Here is a 14189-nt window from a genome sequence, read left to right as displayed (position 1 = left end):
TGGTACAGCTTTTTTTCCAATCACTACCTTCACCGCCTCGCACCAATGAAAACTCCTTATGGACTTTTTCAGTGGTAGTATTTTCTTTTTCCTTTTGTCTTTCTCTTTTTTTTTTCTGAATTTTAACTGACTGATAATATTTAGTTGAGCTTTGTGACAAATCTGTTTTATTTCAGGGAACCAACAGGTGTTGCCCATGAACAAAAATACCAAAAAACAAAAACGAAAGGAAAATGACTTGCTAAATATTACTATGCAGAGTTCATAGGTTCAGTCATGGTTGATCTTCAGCTCTAAGTGCCAAAAAAGAAAAAGTCCATTAGGACCATTACTGGATTTCAGATTTGACATGTAATTTTGGAACGTTATCCCTTACGTCGTCCAGAAAACGTCTCAAGGAATCAGAGGATGATCCTCCTCCATGGAGAGCCATCCTGCTCTTCTCCTTCATTTCCTATTTTCCTTCACCTTATTTCTGAATTCACTCTCAGAATCCATGAGCTGTTTAATCCCATTTTCAATCACAACTGCCCTTACAATCTCGTTATCCGCCATTAAAAAATCTTTTCTGAAATCCATCTTAATCTCCACAGCCATCCCCAAGTCCTTCACCATTAGGAAGGCATTCACCCGCTGCTCGGCATAGAGTGGCCAGGTTGCCATTGGAACGCCGCACCAAACGCTCTCCAACGTTGAGTTCCAGCCACAGTGAGAGACGAATCCTCCCACAGTAGGATGGGATAGCACTGCCACCTGCGGTGCCCATCCAATGACTTTTCCCACCTTTGCAGTTTCCTGCAAGAACCCCTCTGGCAGGACTTCTTGTGGGTCCTCATAATCAACTGGAAACTAAAACTTTCCTTTAGGTAGAGGCCTTCTCAAAGACCACAAGAATCGAACTCCACTGCGCTGGAGTGCATGAGCAATTTCCTTCACTTGTTCACCATCGAAAGATCCTGCGCTACCAAAGCAAAGGAACACCACAGAAGAATCAGGCTGATTATCAAGCCATTTCATAATCATCCCTGTGTCTTGGTTTGGACCATTGCTTCCCTTAAGATTCAACACAGGCCCGACTGCATAGACCGGTGGGATAGTTTTATCGTTGGATAAAGCCTTTACTGCATGGGATTCTAACTTGAGGAAAGTATTAATGATGATTCCCTTGGTCTCAGTGGCGGAGCCAGAAAAAATTTTCAATGGGAATAAAAATAACACTAAAATTTTTTTCTACTATTTTGTCAGTTTTTTATGTAAAAAAATATTCAACAACAAATTAAAATGAAAAAGATTTTTTGAACTTATTTCAAATGAAATTTTGTAACCCACATATCATTTTAGAATATTAATTTATGAACCAATTTAAAAGATCACGTAATTCTTTCACTTATTTCATAAAAAAACTTTGGAAGCACACTTAAGATAATATCAAAATTCTAGGATGTTGCTGCGTATGTTTATTAGTTAAAGTAGAGGTGTGGAAAGTTGGGGCTGCGTGATTATGGCCACAAACAGTAGGAGAGTGTGTTCACAGGGCACGTGTAAAGGGTTCTTGTGACCTGCAACCTGCGTTGAAGGGGATTGTGACCGTAAATGTGAAATGTGGAGTGTGTAAATTAAGCAACTTGCAAAGTGAGAGGGTCGCACGCGAAAGTAAGTGTGGAGTGCCTAAACTAAGCAACGTGCAAAGTGAGAGGGTTGTACGCGAAAGTATGGTCAGGCAAAAGGCAGCGAAGCTTGGCGGAGAAGCTAAACAGTGCCGGCATATTAGTAAGGACGAAGCGCGAAACCGGACCAAGAAGAATAGCAAAAGATAGGGATTTCTTATGAAGGGGGCGGTCGAAATAGATGCTTCGGATATGCAGTGGGATAGCGAAGCAGAAAGCGAAAATCTAGCATCGCCGATGCATAAAAGTGGAATACCATCGAATTGTAAAAGTTGCAGCACTGAAAGGAAGCTGCTTCGGCGGACGGCGGACGGCGGAAACAATGGTAAGCCACTCAACTCATCCCGTAAAGAATATGATGAATTGCCTTTTGGATGAGCAACGGTAGGCTATCAGAGAGTTTGGGTTCGGGTCAATTATGAATGTGAAGGGAGTAGAGGTTGACAAAGAGATGTTGAACTGGCTGGTGGATAACTTTGATGTAGATGGGAGGACATTGAACGTCCATGGGTACTGTCTACACGTGATGGCCGGGGATGTGGAATGTGTACTTGGCTTGAGCAGTGTGACAGCCCCACCTCACCCTAAGGTGAACCAAAGGGTTCGGCGGACCGCCTGCCCAACTCTCGTCAGGACTAGAGACTCGATTCACACAAACCCAGTATAGTACGCGTGATAGGACCCAAAGAAAATGAACAATCGGAAACTACTAAGGTGAGAACATGCCTACCAAACCATAAAATTATAGTCTCAATGGAATACATTTAATCGACAAGGTCAAACACTTATACATATATTTACATTGAAGTCTTGAACAAATTGACATACAGTGCGAGCCGAGGTACTCACACTACACAAAATACAATTAGGGTTTCGTTTTTAAAGAATTTAACAACATGACATATATACTAGCTTGCCCCTTTTCTTCCAAAATTATGATTTTCAAGTTTGTCCCCTATAAGGAAAACAAAGGCAACAGAAAGGGGGTAAGCTTACGCTCAATGAGGTACCAAATATATAGGGGTAAAATCATGGCCTTTCACATTTAATCAATCAGATACATATACCAGATATCAAGGAAAATATTTAGACACAGTGATTCAAAGGGAAAGAATACAAGTGGCTCTCAGGAGCCAGATTTTCATTTGCAGTACTTGATCCAAACCCGTTGACTCTCCGTCAACGTCAATAGAACCAACATATCCGTAGACCCCACTTTACACCAATTTTCGTCCACCAAATATACCCCTACCGGGCCCGAACTCCATTCAGGAACAGTAATGGTAATACTCGAGTATACTGGAATCAAGTGTCTTAATACCCAAAAATTCTCAAAACAGACTACCGTGGTTTGTTATCTAATCGATCAGACCCTTGCCGGCCCGACTTGAGTAACTAGTCACAGGTGTTGATCTCAGAGATGACAGAAAGGTCGTTGGATACCAGCCTCCAAACAACGTCTGAACAGATTTAGATACAGTTACCAGATTATACACAGTAAATAGGCATATGGACAGACAAGAGAACGAGTGTGATAAAGTACACCCTCGTCTCAAACAGAATAAACAGATAGTGCAGTCATTTAAATTGCAGATTGCAGGGGCAGGAACCAAGTTAAACAGCAAATGAGGGGAGTGGTACACTCACCGGTTCAAGTACAGATACTTCAAAAGTTTTCACTTCAAACTGGTTTTAATCGCCAAGAAACCCTAAAATCATCAAAGTAAAACAATTGAAGGTTTCACATCCAAAATCGAGTAAACGGGATGTACAAGTGAGGCTCGACTACACGTCGTACGCCTTTCCAGGTTAAGTACTAGTACAAAAGAATAAAATATGACTTTTGAGCAAAAAGATAACAGTTGGTCCTAGGGTTACAAACAACCCCCAAAATCCCACATTTGTACTAAGATCAACTCAATTGAAGGAATCGTGTAGCCCTAAAATTTTGGGCAGCATGCCCTCTATATTTACCTATTTTTCCCAGCCACTTATGGTTTCATTATTTTCTCAATCAATCCCAAAGTCATACGCAATATAAATTCATCACAACAGCCATTCAATAGGCTCAAAGTCATTCAAGTACAAAATTTAGCTAGGAAAAGGACCGGAAATGAAAGTTAAACCCTAAAACCCAAAAACAGATTTAACGTCATTTAGCGTATTGAACACAACAGTGCTACTATTATCGGATTGGGGTGTAATTTATACCATTACGAAGCTAAAACAGAAGGCTACAACTTTGATGAAGGCTACTCAGTCCAGTTTACAATGTATCTAGGTCAAATTCACCAAAACAACCCCAGATTTTCCAATTCGAAGTTTACTGTGGCAGTTCTGATTCATGCAGTCATATCTCAGCATATACAATTCCAATTCAAGTGATTCTAAAGCCATTTGAAAGCTAAGATACAAGGCTATAAGTCTTAAGAGACATCGACAACCAAATCAGTAGTATTCCTGGTCAAAACAACCAATTACAGAAGCTGATTAGCATGTTCGGATAGAAACAGGGCAGCAGGGGTATTTCAGTCTTTTCACAGGCTACGTTGCTCCGATTGAGCTAACATTTTGTAGGCTACTATAAAACATCATTCCCTACAACTTTTATGTTTTGTGATAAGGCCAATTCGGCCTTTAACTAGATGTAATAGTACCAGGCAGAATTGGGGAAAAATGAAACCCTAGTCTGAAATTTTCCGCACAAAGTGAAAATTTTCCGCAATTAGCTACAATTTATGCACAATAGCTTCATTCTAAGCTATCCCAAGTCATCATCCATGGTCACACAATATTAACTCTATGAAAACAGAAAAATTCAAGAATAAATATAAAAGTCACCAATCTCAACTAAAAGTCATGAAATCTTCCACCAAATCACATCTTTGACTAACACAAGCTACCAATTTCACATTAGCAAGACCAAAGAATGAACTCCTTAGCTACTCACCTTGAAACTCAAGAGAAGAGCCAACTAAGTACCTTTGTTTCTCAAACCACTTCACCAACTACCTCAAGACCACTTAGCAAAGGGATTTTATGGAGTGATTTGAAGTTTTATCGGTTTGATTTGAAGATTGGAGCAAGATTATGAAGTAGGAAGTTGGAGGATTTTTTTCTTTTCTTGAGCAAGAGGTTCGGCCAAAGGGGAGCAAAATGTGATGAATTTTTGGTCAAATTTTGATTAAATGGTAAAGTAGGAAAGTTAGTCAAAGTCCAAGAATAAATGGCATGGTGACACTTGTCACCTTTTGGCCCTAAAGCTTATCCTTTTTCCCTCCAATGCTAATCCAACAATAATACAACTAAGTAACCTCTAATTACGTCTTATCACCTAGTACATTAATCCCGGTATACAAAACTTAACCTAATTGGCCGAATTTTATCAACTTACCGCACAAGTGGGTCCCACATCCGGTATACAATCTTAAAATCTCATAAACTAATTTATACTAGAAAAAATGATTTCAAAACCATCTTTACTCATAAAAATTATTTTCACAATTTTTTTGAATAAATAAAATGTGGAAAAGCATGCAATTAATAGAAAATAAAACCTAACAATTATGAAAATTACGGGTTCTCACAAGCAGCCGTGGGAAAGATATTGAAATCGAAAAGCGAAGGCAAGAGATGGATACAGAGTTGGAAAGAGAATTGAATATCACAATAAATAGCGGAAAAATTGTAGTGGAGGAATTGAGTGACAGTCTATGTAGTTTGCATAACGAAGGCCAAGAATTCAAAGTGAAGTTGGTACTGTTTGTCGTTGGTAGGTTGTTAGCACCAACTTTGGATGACACAGTGAGTAGGGATCTCGTGGCTGTAGTGGGTAAAGAAGAGAATATGGAAAATTTGAACTGGTCGAAATTCATACTAGACAATTTGGTGAAGGGCATCCGGGAAAGAGACGGCAACGGAATAGCAGGATGTGCACTATTCTTGATGGTATATGAAGATGCCCCATTTTGTAATAGAGATAGGAATTGCTGGAATAATTAAATTTTACTTTGACGTAAAGGACCTGTAAATGATGATTGGAGTATTTGTCCGTGCAGATTTACTATCTGGAACGATTCTATATCGAAGGTAAGGACGAGTTTCGCAAGTTCCAGTCGAGAGGGCCGAGACTAAGATTTTGGGGAAGGTACGAGATGAATGAAAACGTGCGAATATTGTGGAGGAATCACATATTTGAGGGCGAACAGGTAATGTAAAATGTTGTCTTGTGAATTATTGTTGAAATTGCAATTGCATTATGTGACGTTACTAGTAGGACAAAACTGAAGGGTTGTATTGACAGGGCAATGTGCAGTTTTACAATAACGTAACCTGTAGAGAAGACATTGACAGAAGACTGATTGAAATTGAACGTGGTAATAAAGATGTGAAGGACAGTATTTGTAGAATGGAAGCAATGATTGAAAGTCGTTTTGAAACACTGAGGAGCATGTATGAAAGTGGAAGGGTGTGAGGACTCGTAAAAACTATTATTTTATGCCTAATTTATGGCTTAATAAATTATTTAATTGGATTTTATTTCCAAGGAATATTTTCTAGTCTTATTAGACCTAAATACATGGTAATATAACTTCATTATATTTTTAAAATGATTCGTTTCGAAAATTAATTTCCTAGAGCGCGTTTAGTAAAAATAGTGAATAGTACTTGGAGATTTTATCCGCGTAGTAGCACAATAAGCTTGGAATATTGAAGACTTGTACTATGGTCCTAAAATAGGTAATCTTATGAATAAATATTCAAGTGATAGTTAATAGTGCAATCGTTATAAGAAATTCTCGGAAGTTTCACGTTATAACGTTAAATTTGACGGTACGCGTTTTCACGCGCGCGACTTCAATTGAGGGACTTTAGACCCTTATTTCGGGACAATTAAGAGTGAATAATATTTACATGAATATATATGCCTTGGAGGTTTAGTGCACTAGTGAACCAAACGTGCGAGAAAATCGAGCCGTAATCGCACCAAACGGCCCCTAATGAGAGTTGACTTTTGGGTGAATTACCACCACTTATTTCACCTTCTCTTGGAAGCTAAAAGAAGTCAGATTTCCCTCCATTTTCTCTCTCCTCACAGCCGACCAAACACTCTCCTCTCTCTACCACATTTGCTTCAAAATTTCTGCTCACTAATCTCACTCAAAACCACCCCAAATCATCTCCAAATTTAACCAAACTTGCACCACACCTAGCTTGACACTTGAGGATCATTTTGAGCTGCAAACAAGGGCTGGAAATCACGGTTTTTCTGGTGCATTAGAGGGCCGAAATTTCTGCTTGAACACCAACCCAAAGTAAGTGATGATCCACTCTTGAAAACTTGAAGTTTGGAAGCTATCTTACCTTGTTAAGTTCATGCATGCATTTGGTTAGCTTGTGTATGGTGTAAAAATGTGATTGCGGGCTCTTGGAATTCCCACACTTGGGTTGTTGTTGCTGATGTGATGATTGATGGTGATTATATTGTTGGTTTAGTGGTTATAATGATGCTTTAGTGGTGGGTAATTAGTAGAAACTTCATTGGGTGTAAGAAGCTAAAATTTCCGATTTTGCCCCTGCCATGTTCGGCCATTTCCAGGCCAATTTTTAATGGTTTAATGACTTGAATTGGATGTTTATAGGATGTATTAGATGTGTGAAAAATTTCATTGGAAAATATTGAGGATTGATTGAGCAAATGAATTTTTCTTCAGAAACTAGCAATCTGGAAAACTGATTCGCGTATGTCTCTGACCAGCAGTAGTATTTTGGCTATAACTCTGTCCTCGGATGTCGAAATCATGTGCCGTTGGTGGCGTTGGAAACTAGACATTTCTGGCTTTAATTTTGTATATAATGCACGTTCTGATTCTTTGTGAACAAGCCGAACCAAATGTTTTAAGTTCGCTGTCCTGTTGCTCTGTTCGTCTGGAATGAAGTGTTCAGGCAGCAACTTGATGCCCGATTTTGAACCAGATTGGTGCCAAATTTGGAAACGATTTCTTCTGTGATATTTTAACTCTATGAATGTATTTTCCCACGGCGTAAGCCATGCTCTATTTCGAGCTATATTGACTGAGTTGTGACTGAAACAAGTGGACTGCTCTATTTTGAAAAACCCTAATGTTTGGACTGGTTTGGAACAAAATTTTGGGAGTGAACTTGTTAGTTGATGTTCTTGATATTAAACACTTACCAAAGGTATCATGGATGTATCTTAGACCCTTATTTCACAAATGAACCATGGTTGGATAACTTTCTTGGTTAAACGATTGGAAATTTGGAAAATGAAAGTCAAAGGCAGATTGCCTTAGGATTTTTCTTGAACTTTGGTTGGCTAGTTAACTACCTTGCCGAAGGTATTTTTCCCCGAAATTCGATAGAGAGATACTTTCCATATAGTATTGAAATACTGCCAATTTTGGTGCCAATTCAAGTTCGTTTCGATACCCAATTAAATTACTAAAGTTAGAGGTTCAAATCTGGAAAATTCTCATCCAGTCTTGAATTTGCTCAAATTTGAGCTACCGTATCTTGGTACTCGAAACTCCGATTCTTGATCCGCTTGTTTTGTTATAAACTTCACTTGCAACACTAATTGAGCTGCAAATTTCAGAGGCCGGTTTGCAACGTGTGAATCATGCCGAATTTTCAAAGTTGGCCGAAATCCAACTTAATTCTGCCATGAAAACCAACCCTGCGTCTTCAAGCTCATTTTTGACCACTTTTCACTTCGATTCATGGAAAAGTGTCCTCTAGGAACTTATAGTACTCTCTAAGAGGTTTCCAACGGTATAAAGTTTTCCAATTCTCGACTTATACCGAGCGAGTTACGATTTTTCAAAGATTCATCATAAAACTGGAAAATTTTCCAATTTCAAAGAAATAGAGTTTTTCAAAAACTCTTTATTCTTTTGATATTCTTAAACGTTTTGCTTACGATTTTCATGATAAAAACTCAAATAATATTGTACATAATAAAAGGCAAGTTGAACCTCGATTTACGTGTAATTGAGGTTCCTTTTTGCGAAATAATCCTTAGATTGTACTAGTGTACAATCTTCTTGATAAGTGGATTAATTGTGTGATTATCCACTGTTAATTGCCAGGCGCACAAGGAGACCTTCAAGAGGATCTCACAGTGGACACTTGAACTCCCAGAAAATAATTCTTATTGAATTGCTCGGTGAGTGTCAAGTGTATGAATTTGATACTTGCTTATTTGTGGTAATTGTTGGAAGTTTTAAAAATAAGGGCGGGTGCGTACTTTATCGCACTCGTTCTAATTTCAAATGAATGAATGAAATGTATTGAATGAATGAATGAAATGCAATGTTATGTCATGAATGCTTGTGTCGTTGGAGTGAACCTCCTCGACCTTCAAATGAATGGGGGACGCCCAAACTCATAGGCCGTCCTTAGACTTGAGCCAGCAATGGGCTTGGTCGGGGATTTGGGCGAGCCATGAGATACATATAAGCTCGACCTAATAAGAGGTCTTGCTTGGCATACTCGTCGAGTATCGCCTTATACTAGACTTGTGGGCCCTTGGGGTGTACGGTGGACGGAGGGAAGTAAGTGGTGATCTACGGAAATGGAAATACCGACCCGGTTGACAGGAGGGTTAATGCGGGAAGGTATACGAATGTCATCGGCAGAGCGAGTGGAATTTAGCTCCTGAGAGCTACTATATCCTTGAATTGTTTCTGATTACATTTCCTGTTTGAATAATTGATTGTTGAAAAGACGTGATTTTATTTATTAAATTTGGGATTGTTATTTGACTAAGTGCTTGCATGTGTGTTCTTGGCCTCACGAGCGTTTTGCTCACCCTATAGTTTTGTTTTCCTTAACAGGACCGAATCTTGGAGAAATATGAAGGAACCATCCGTTGTACTTTTGTTAAGACTCCTGTTATATATTTTGACTAGGCCCTGGTTTGGGTTGTACTTTTGGAAATTGTAAACTTGAAAAGTTTGGGGCCTTGATGTGTACTTTGCATTTAAGTCATTTCATGATTACCCGATGTACTGGTGATACATTAAGTGACTTGTTAAGCTTGAACGCTTCCGCATTATTGTATTCGTGTTGCTCTCATCGAAGTGTTTAGTTCGAGTTTAAATTGAATGGAATTGCTTGAGTCCTGGCGTGAGCTGGGCAGGCGTCCGCGGATACCCTTTGGTCCGCCTTAGGGAGATGTGGGGCGTCACAGTTGGTATCAGAGCTTAGGCTTCAGATCTCTGTAGCGTATCCTAGGCTTAAAGTTTAGGATGCTTGACTGTGGGATTAATTTGGATATTATGTGAACAAGGATCTATTGTATCTTAGGGGTTAAAGAAATTGATTATTCGGGAGTTCTTATTTGGGACTTGCAGAAGAAACTGAGGAATTAGGTGATGTTATATTGAAGGAAGATATGGGAAGAGAGATTTGAAGTGAAAGATTGGATGAATTTGAATTATCATTATATTTGTAAGTGTGGAAAGAATTGAAATAATTATTAGTACTGGCTATGGAGGATAAGAGACCGAGATTTGATAGTCAAACTCCATGTGTGATGATTTTGAACCAAGATAAAAGTACAAAGGAATAAAATGCATTTTCCGCCCAAATATCTTCTAAAGAAATTCTGCTTTGAAAATTTAAAGAAAAACTAGGATGTACTAGTTTTATTTGTAAGCGATGAGTGGAAATAAGATATATATGCTTTAAATATGTGTAATTTTCCGATTTTGGTAAAAAGGTGAGTTTTACTTGAATTTCAAATTTGAAAATTTGTGAATAACTAATGAGTTGTTGAACTTTGTATATGATGGGTTAATACAAGATTTACATTTTCTAAACTAAGTTTTTCCCTTGATTGTATATTGGTGTAATCTCACACTTGAATTTGTCCATTCTTTACACGAAGAAAAAAAAAATATATATATATCCTGAGTTTTCGAAAGAATGACAAGCTTATGTTTAATAATGTGAATCCTGAACTTGATAAGATTTCTGATTACTTGAAATACTCTTCTTATGTTTTAAAATTCTTGACTTTCAAGAAGAGTGAGCCAATTTTAAATGTACGGACTGAGGCAACTTTGAGATATAGAGCAACTGCATTCAAGAGTACAAGTTAGTGTGAATTGATTTGGTTTCCATTTGACACGTAAGGTAGCAAGTTGTACTTATTCTTGGGTTTGAACTTGGAGCTTGAAACTTTAATTACAAAACCCTAAGATTGGTTATTTTTGGAGATAATGGTGTTCCGACTGGTGGCTGGTTATTAAAGATTTTGAACTCCGAATGGATAATCTTGGTTTTAGCTTGCGTTATGGCTTTATTGGATCTAATTTCGTAAAGGAGTGTGATCTGATTGAAATTAGTGATGTCTGGACCCCTTTGGTTTAACTATGGGCTTAGAAAGGGGTAGTGCACGCTGTGAGGCCTTTTGTATCCTGCTTGTATGTACTTCTATATTTTTGTGGCACTTAATTGCCTATGTGCAATATTGGACATATTGGTCTTGTTTTGTAACTTCTAACCGTGTTATAACTTTTGATATATGTAACGAATCATGACCTGATTTTAAATGTGTTTGCAACTTGTATACGCAATGTGCTCTTTATGCTTAGTTATGCCTTTTCCTGTGCTTATAGACTTTTCTTAAGTAGGGTAGCAGGAACGAGAAAAGGGGACCGTGACCGAGGGCTTAGACAACCCTGTACTTGTGAGACAAATTGATAGACAGTTTCATATAATTTAATAGGTCCCTAGTACCGAATATGAATCGAACATAAACCCGAAGATCCGATCTACTAGTGTATAATGGATTAACCTAGCTAGAAACTTGGTGAGCTTTTCTTGTGCGCAACATATGTTATGATTGGTTCTGTGCCAGTATTTCAATCTTAGGAAGTTTGAACTCCGAAAGTATTGCAGTGGGTTGGTAAGAGAACTCGAACTGCCTGAAACCGATTAGACTGAGCTTACTTGAGACTTGAACCTGTTTAGGCTAGTGTGCTCTTGCGTATCCTCAATGGACCTAATTTGACTGAATATATGGAATGTGGACTTGAATTTTGTGACTGTTTAAGAATGTGAATTGCTGGACAGAGGTTAGGCCAGTGTGTTCTTACTCGTACTCATGACCCTTGAATTTGAACTCGAACTTGCACTTGAACTTGAACTTATACTTTTGTTCGTACTCATACACCATGAACCTGAAGTATTTGGCTCTGCTTTGACCCTACTCTTGAACTTATTCGTACTGGTGTGGTTGTAGACCGGCTACTACTCTTCTGTAGCGGTTGAACTGAACCTCTCTGGTGGGGCATTGCTTGTTGTGTTGTCCAGCACTACCAGGGATGAACTTTTGATTTGAAGCTTCGCTATATCCTGAATTTCTTCCAAATGTCTGGGACTTTACGTCCGACTTCAAGCCTTTTGCCTGTTTTATCTGATTACGCGATTAATTCCCTATTGGACCATGACTATTTGATAGGTTGGATTGGTGTGATATGTAATACTTGAACCTGATAAGTGATTATTATATAAACCATGCTCTACTGGATGTAAGGGGTAAGTTAGCCTCGTCTGCACTTATTTCGGGAATTCGGGCTAGAAAATTTTTAAATAAGGGAGCTCAAGGATATTTGGCTTTTCTTATTAATACCCCTAGCGATAAGGTGAATCTGGAGGACACACCGGTAGTGAAAGAATTTTCTGATGTTTTTCCTGAAGAATTGGAGTCTCTACCCCGGAACGGGAAATAGCTTTTAAAATTGATTTAGCTCCGGGAACAGCACCTATATCAAGGACACCATACAGGATGGCTCCGGCTGAGTTGAAGGAGTTGAAGTTACAATTACAGGATTTGTTGGAACGGGGTTTTATACGAGAGAGTGATTCCCCGTGGGGAGCTCCAGTTTTGTTTGTAAAGAAGAAAGATGGGAGTTTGAAGTTATGTATAGATTATCGAGGCTTAAATGATGTTACGGTTAAGAATAAATACCCACTACCCCACATTGATGAACTGTTTGACCAACTGCAAGGGGCGGTAGTGTTTTCAAAGTTGGATCTAAGACAATGTTACTATCAATTGAGGATTTTGGAGAAGGACATACCTAAGACTGCTTTTAACTCAAGGTATGGGCACTTCGAGTTTGCAGTAATGCCTTTTGGATTAACCAATGCACCTGCCGCTTTCATGGATTTAATGCATAGGATTTTTAAGCCTTACTTGGATCAATTTGTGGTGATCTTCATTGATGACATTTTGGTGTATTCTAAAAATGTGAATGACCATGAGAAACATTTGAGAATTGTTTTACAAATCTTGAGGGAACATTAGTTATATGCTAAGTTTAGCAAATGTGAATTCTGGCTAAAAGAAGTGATTTTCCTAGGGCATATAATTTCTCAGGAGGGAATAAAATGTACCAAGACTTGAAAAGTCTATATTGGTGGAAAAATATGAAGAAGGAAATTGCCCAATTTGTTCAGACATGCTTGGTTTGTCAACAGGTTAAAACCGAACATCAGAAACCATCAGGGCTTTTGCAACCTCTAGAAATACCTGAGTGGAAATGGGAAAATATTCCCATGGATTTTGTATCAGGCTTACCTAGGACACAGAAAGGCCATGATGCCATTTGGGTGATAGTGGATCGATTGACTAAGTCGGCTCATTTTCTACCGATTAACATGAAATACCCGTTAGAAAAGCTGGCCAAGTTGTACTTGGATGAGATCATCAGACTACATGTTATACCTGTGAGTATTGTGTCAAATAGGGATCCAAGATTTGTTTCGAGATTTTGGCAAAAGATGCAAGAAGTGTTGGGGACTAAGTTGAACTTTAATACCACCTATCATTCCCAAACTGATGGACAATCTGAAAGAACAATTCAAACTCTTGAGGACATGTTGAGGACTTGTGTACTGGATTTTGGAGAGAATTGGAGTAAGTTCTTGACTTTAGTAGAATTTGCCTACAACAATAGTTTTCACTCTTCTATTCAGATGGCTCCGTATGAGGCACTTTATGGTCGGAAGTGTAGATCCCCAATTTGTTGGGACGAAGTAGGTGAACGGAAAATTTTAGACCCGACTACCGTATCTTGGATTGAGGAGGCTAATGAAAAGGTGAAATTGGTACGGCAAAGAATTCAAACCGCTCAGAGTAGACGAAAAAGTTATGCCGACAATCGGAGGAAGGATTTGGAGTTCACCGTTGGAGATATGGTATTTCTCAAGATTACGCCTTTAAACGCAAGTTTGATGTCCGGAAAAGGAAAGAAACTACAACCAAGGTTTGTAGGGTCTTATAAGATTATTCAGCTAGTTGGGAATGTAGCCTATAAGCTGGAATTACCACCGAGCTTATCTCGTATTCATAACGTGTTTCATGTGTCCATGCTTAAGAAATATCATCCAAACTCCTCTCATATTTTACAACCGGAGAATATTGAAATTGATGAAACCCTGACCTATGAGGAGAGACCGGTAAAGCTTCTGGATCGAAAAGTGAAGGAA

At 38.6% G+C, this 14189-nt stretch overlaps 1 pseudogene; it reads right to left on the bottom strand.

The window, feature by feature from the left end:
- Nucleotides 1-328: 328 nt before the first annotated feature.
- Nucleotides 329-14189, bottom strand: part of LOC113689139 (anthocyanidin 3-O-glucosyltransferase 2-like) — a 58068-nt pseudogene continuing 44207 nt past the window's right edge.

Source organism: Coffea arabica, chromosome 5c, assembly GCF_036785885.1.
Source record: "Coffea arabica cultivar ET-39 chromosome 5c, Coffea Arabica ET-39 HiFi, whole genome shotgun sequence".
NCBI classification, from domain to species: Eukaryota; Viridiplantae; Streptophyta; class Magnoliopsida; order Gentianales; family Rubiaceae; genus Coffea; species Coffea arabica.
This window is presented reverse-complemented; position numbering and strand designations above follow the sequence as displayed.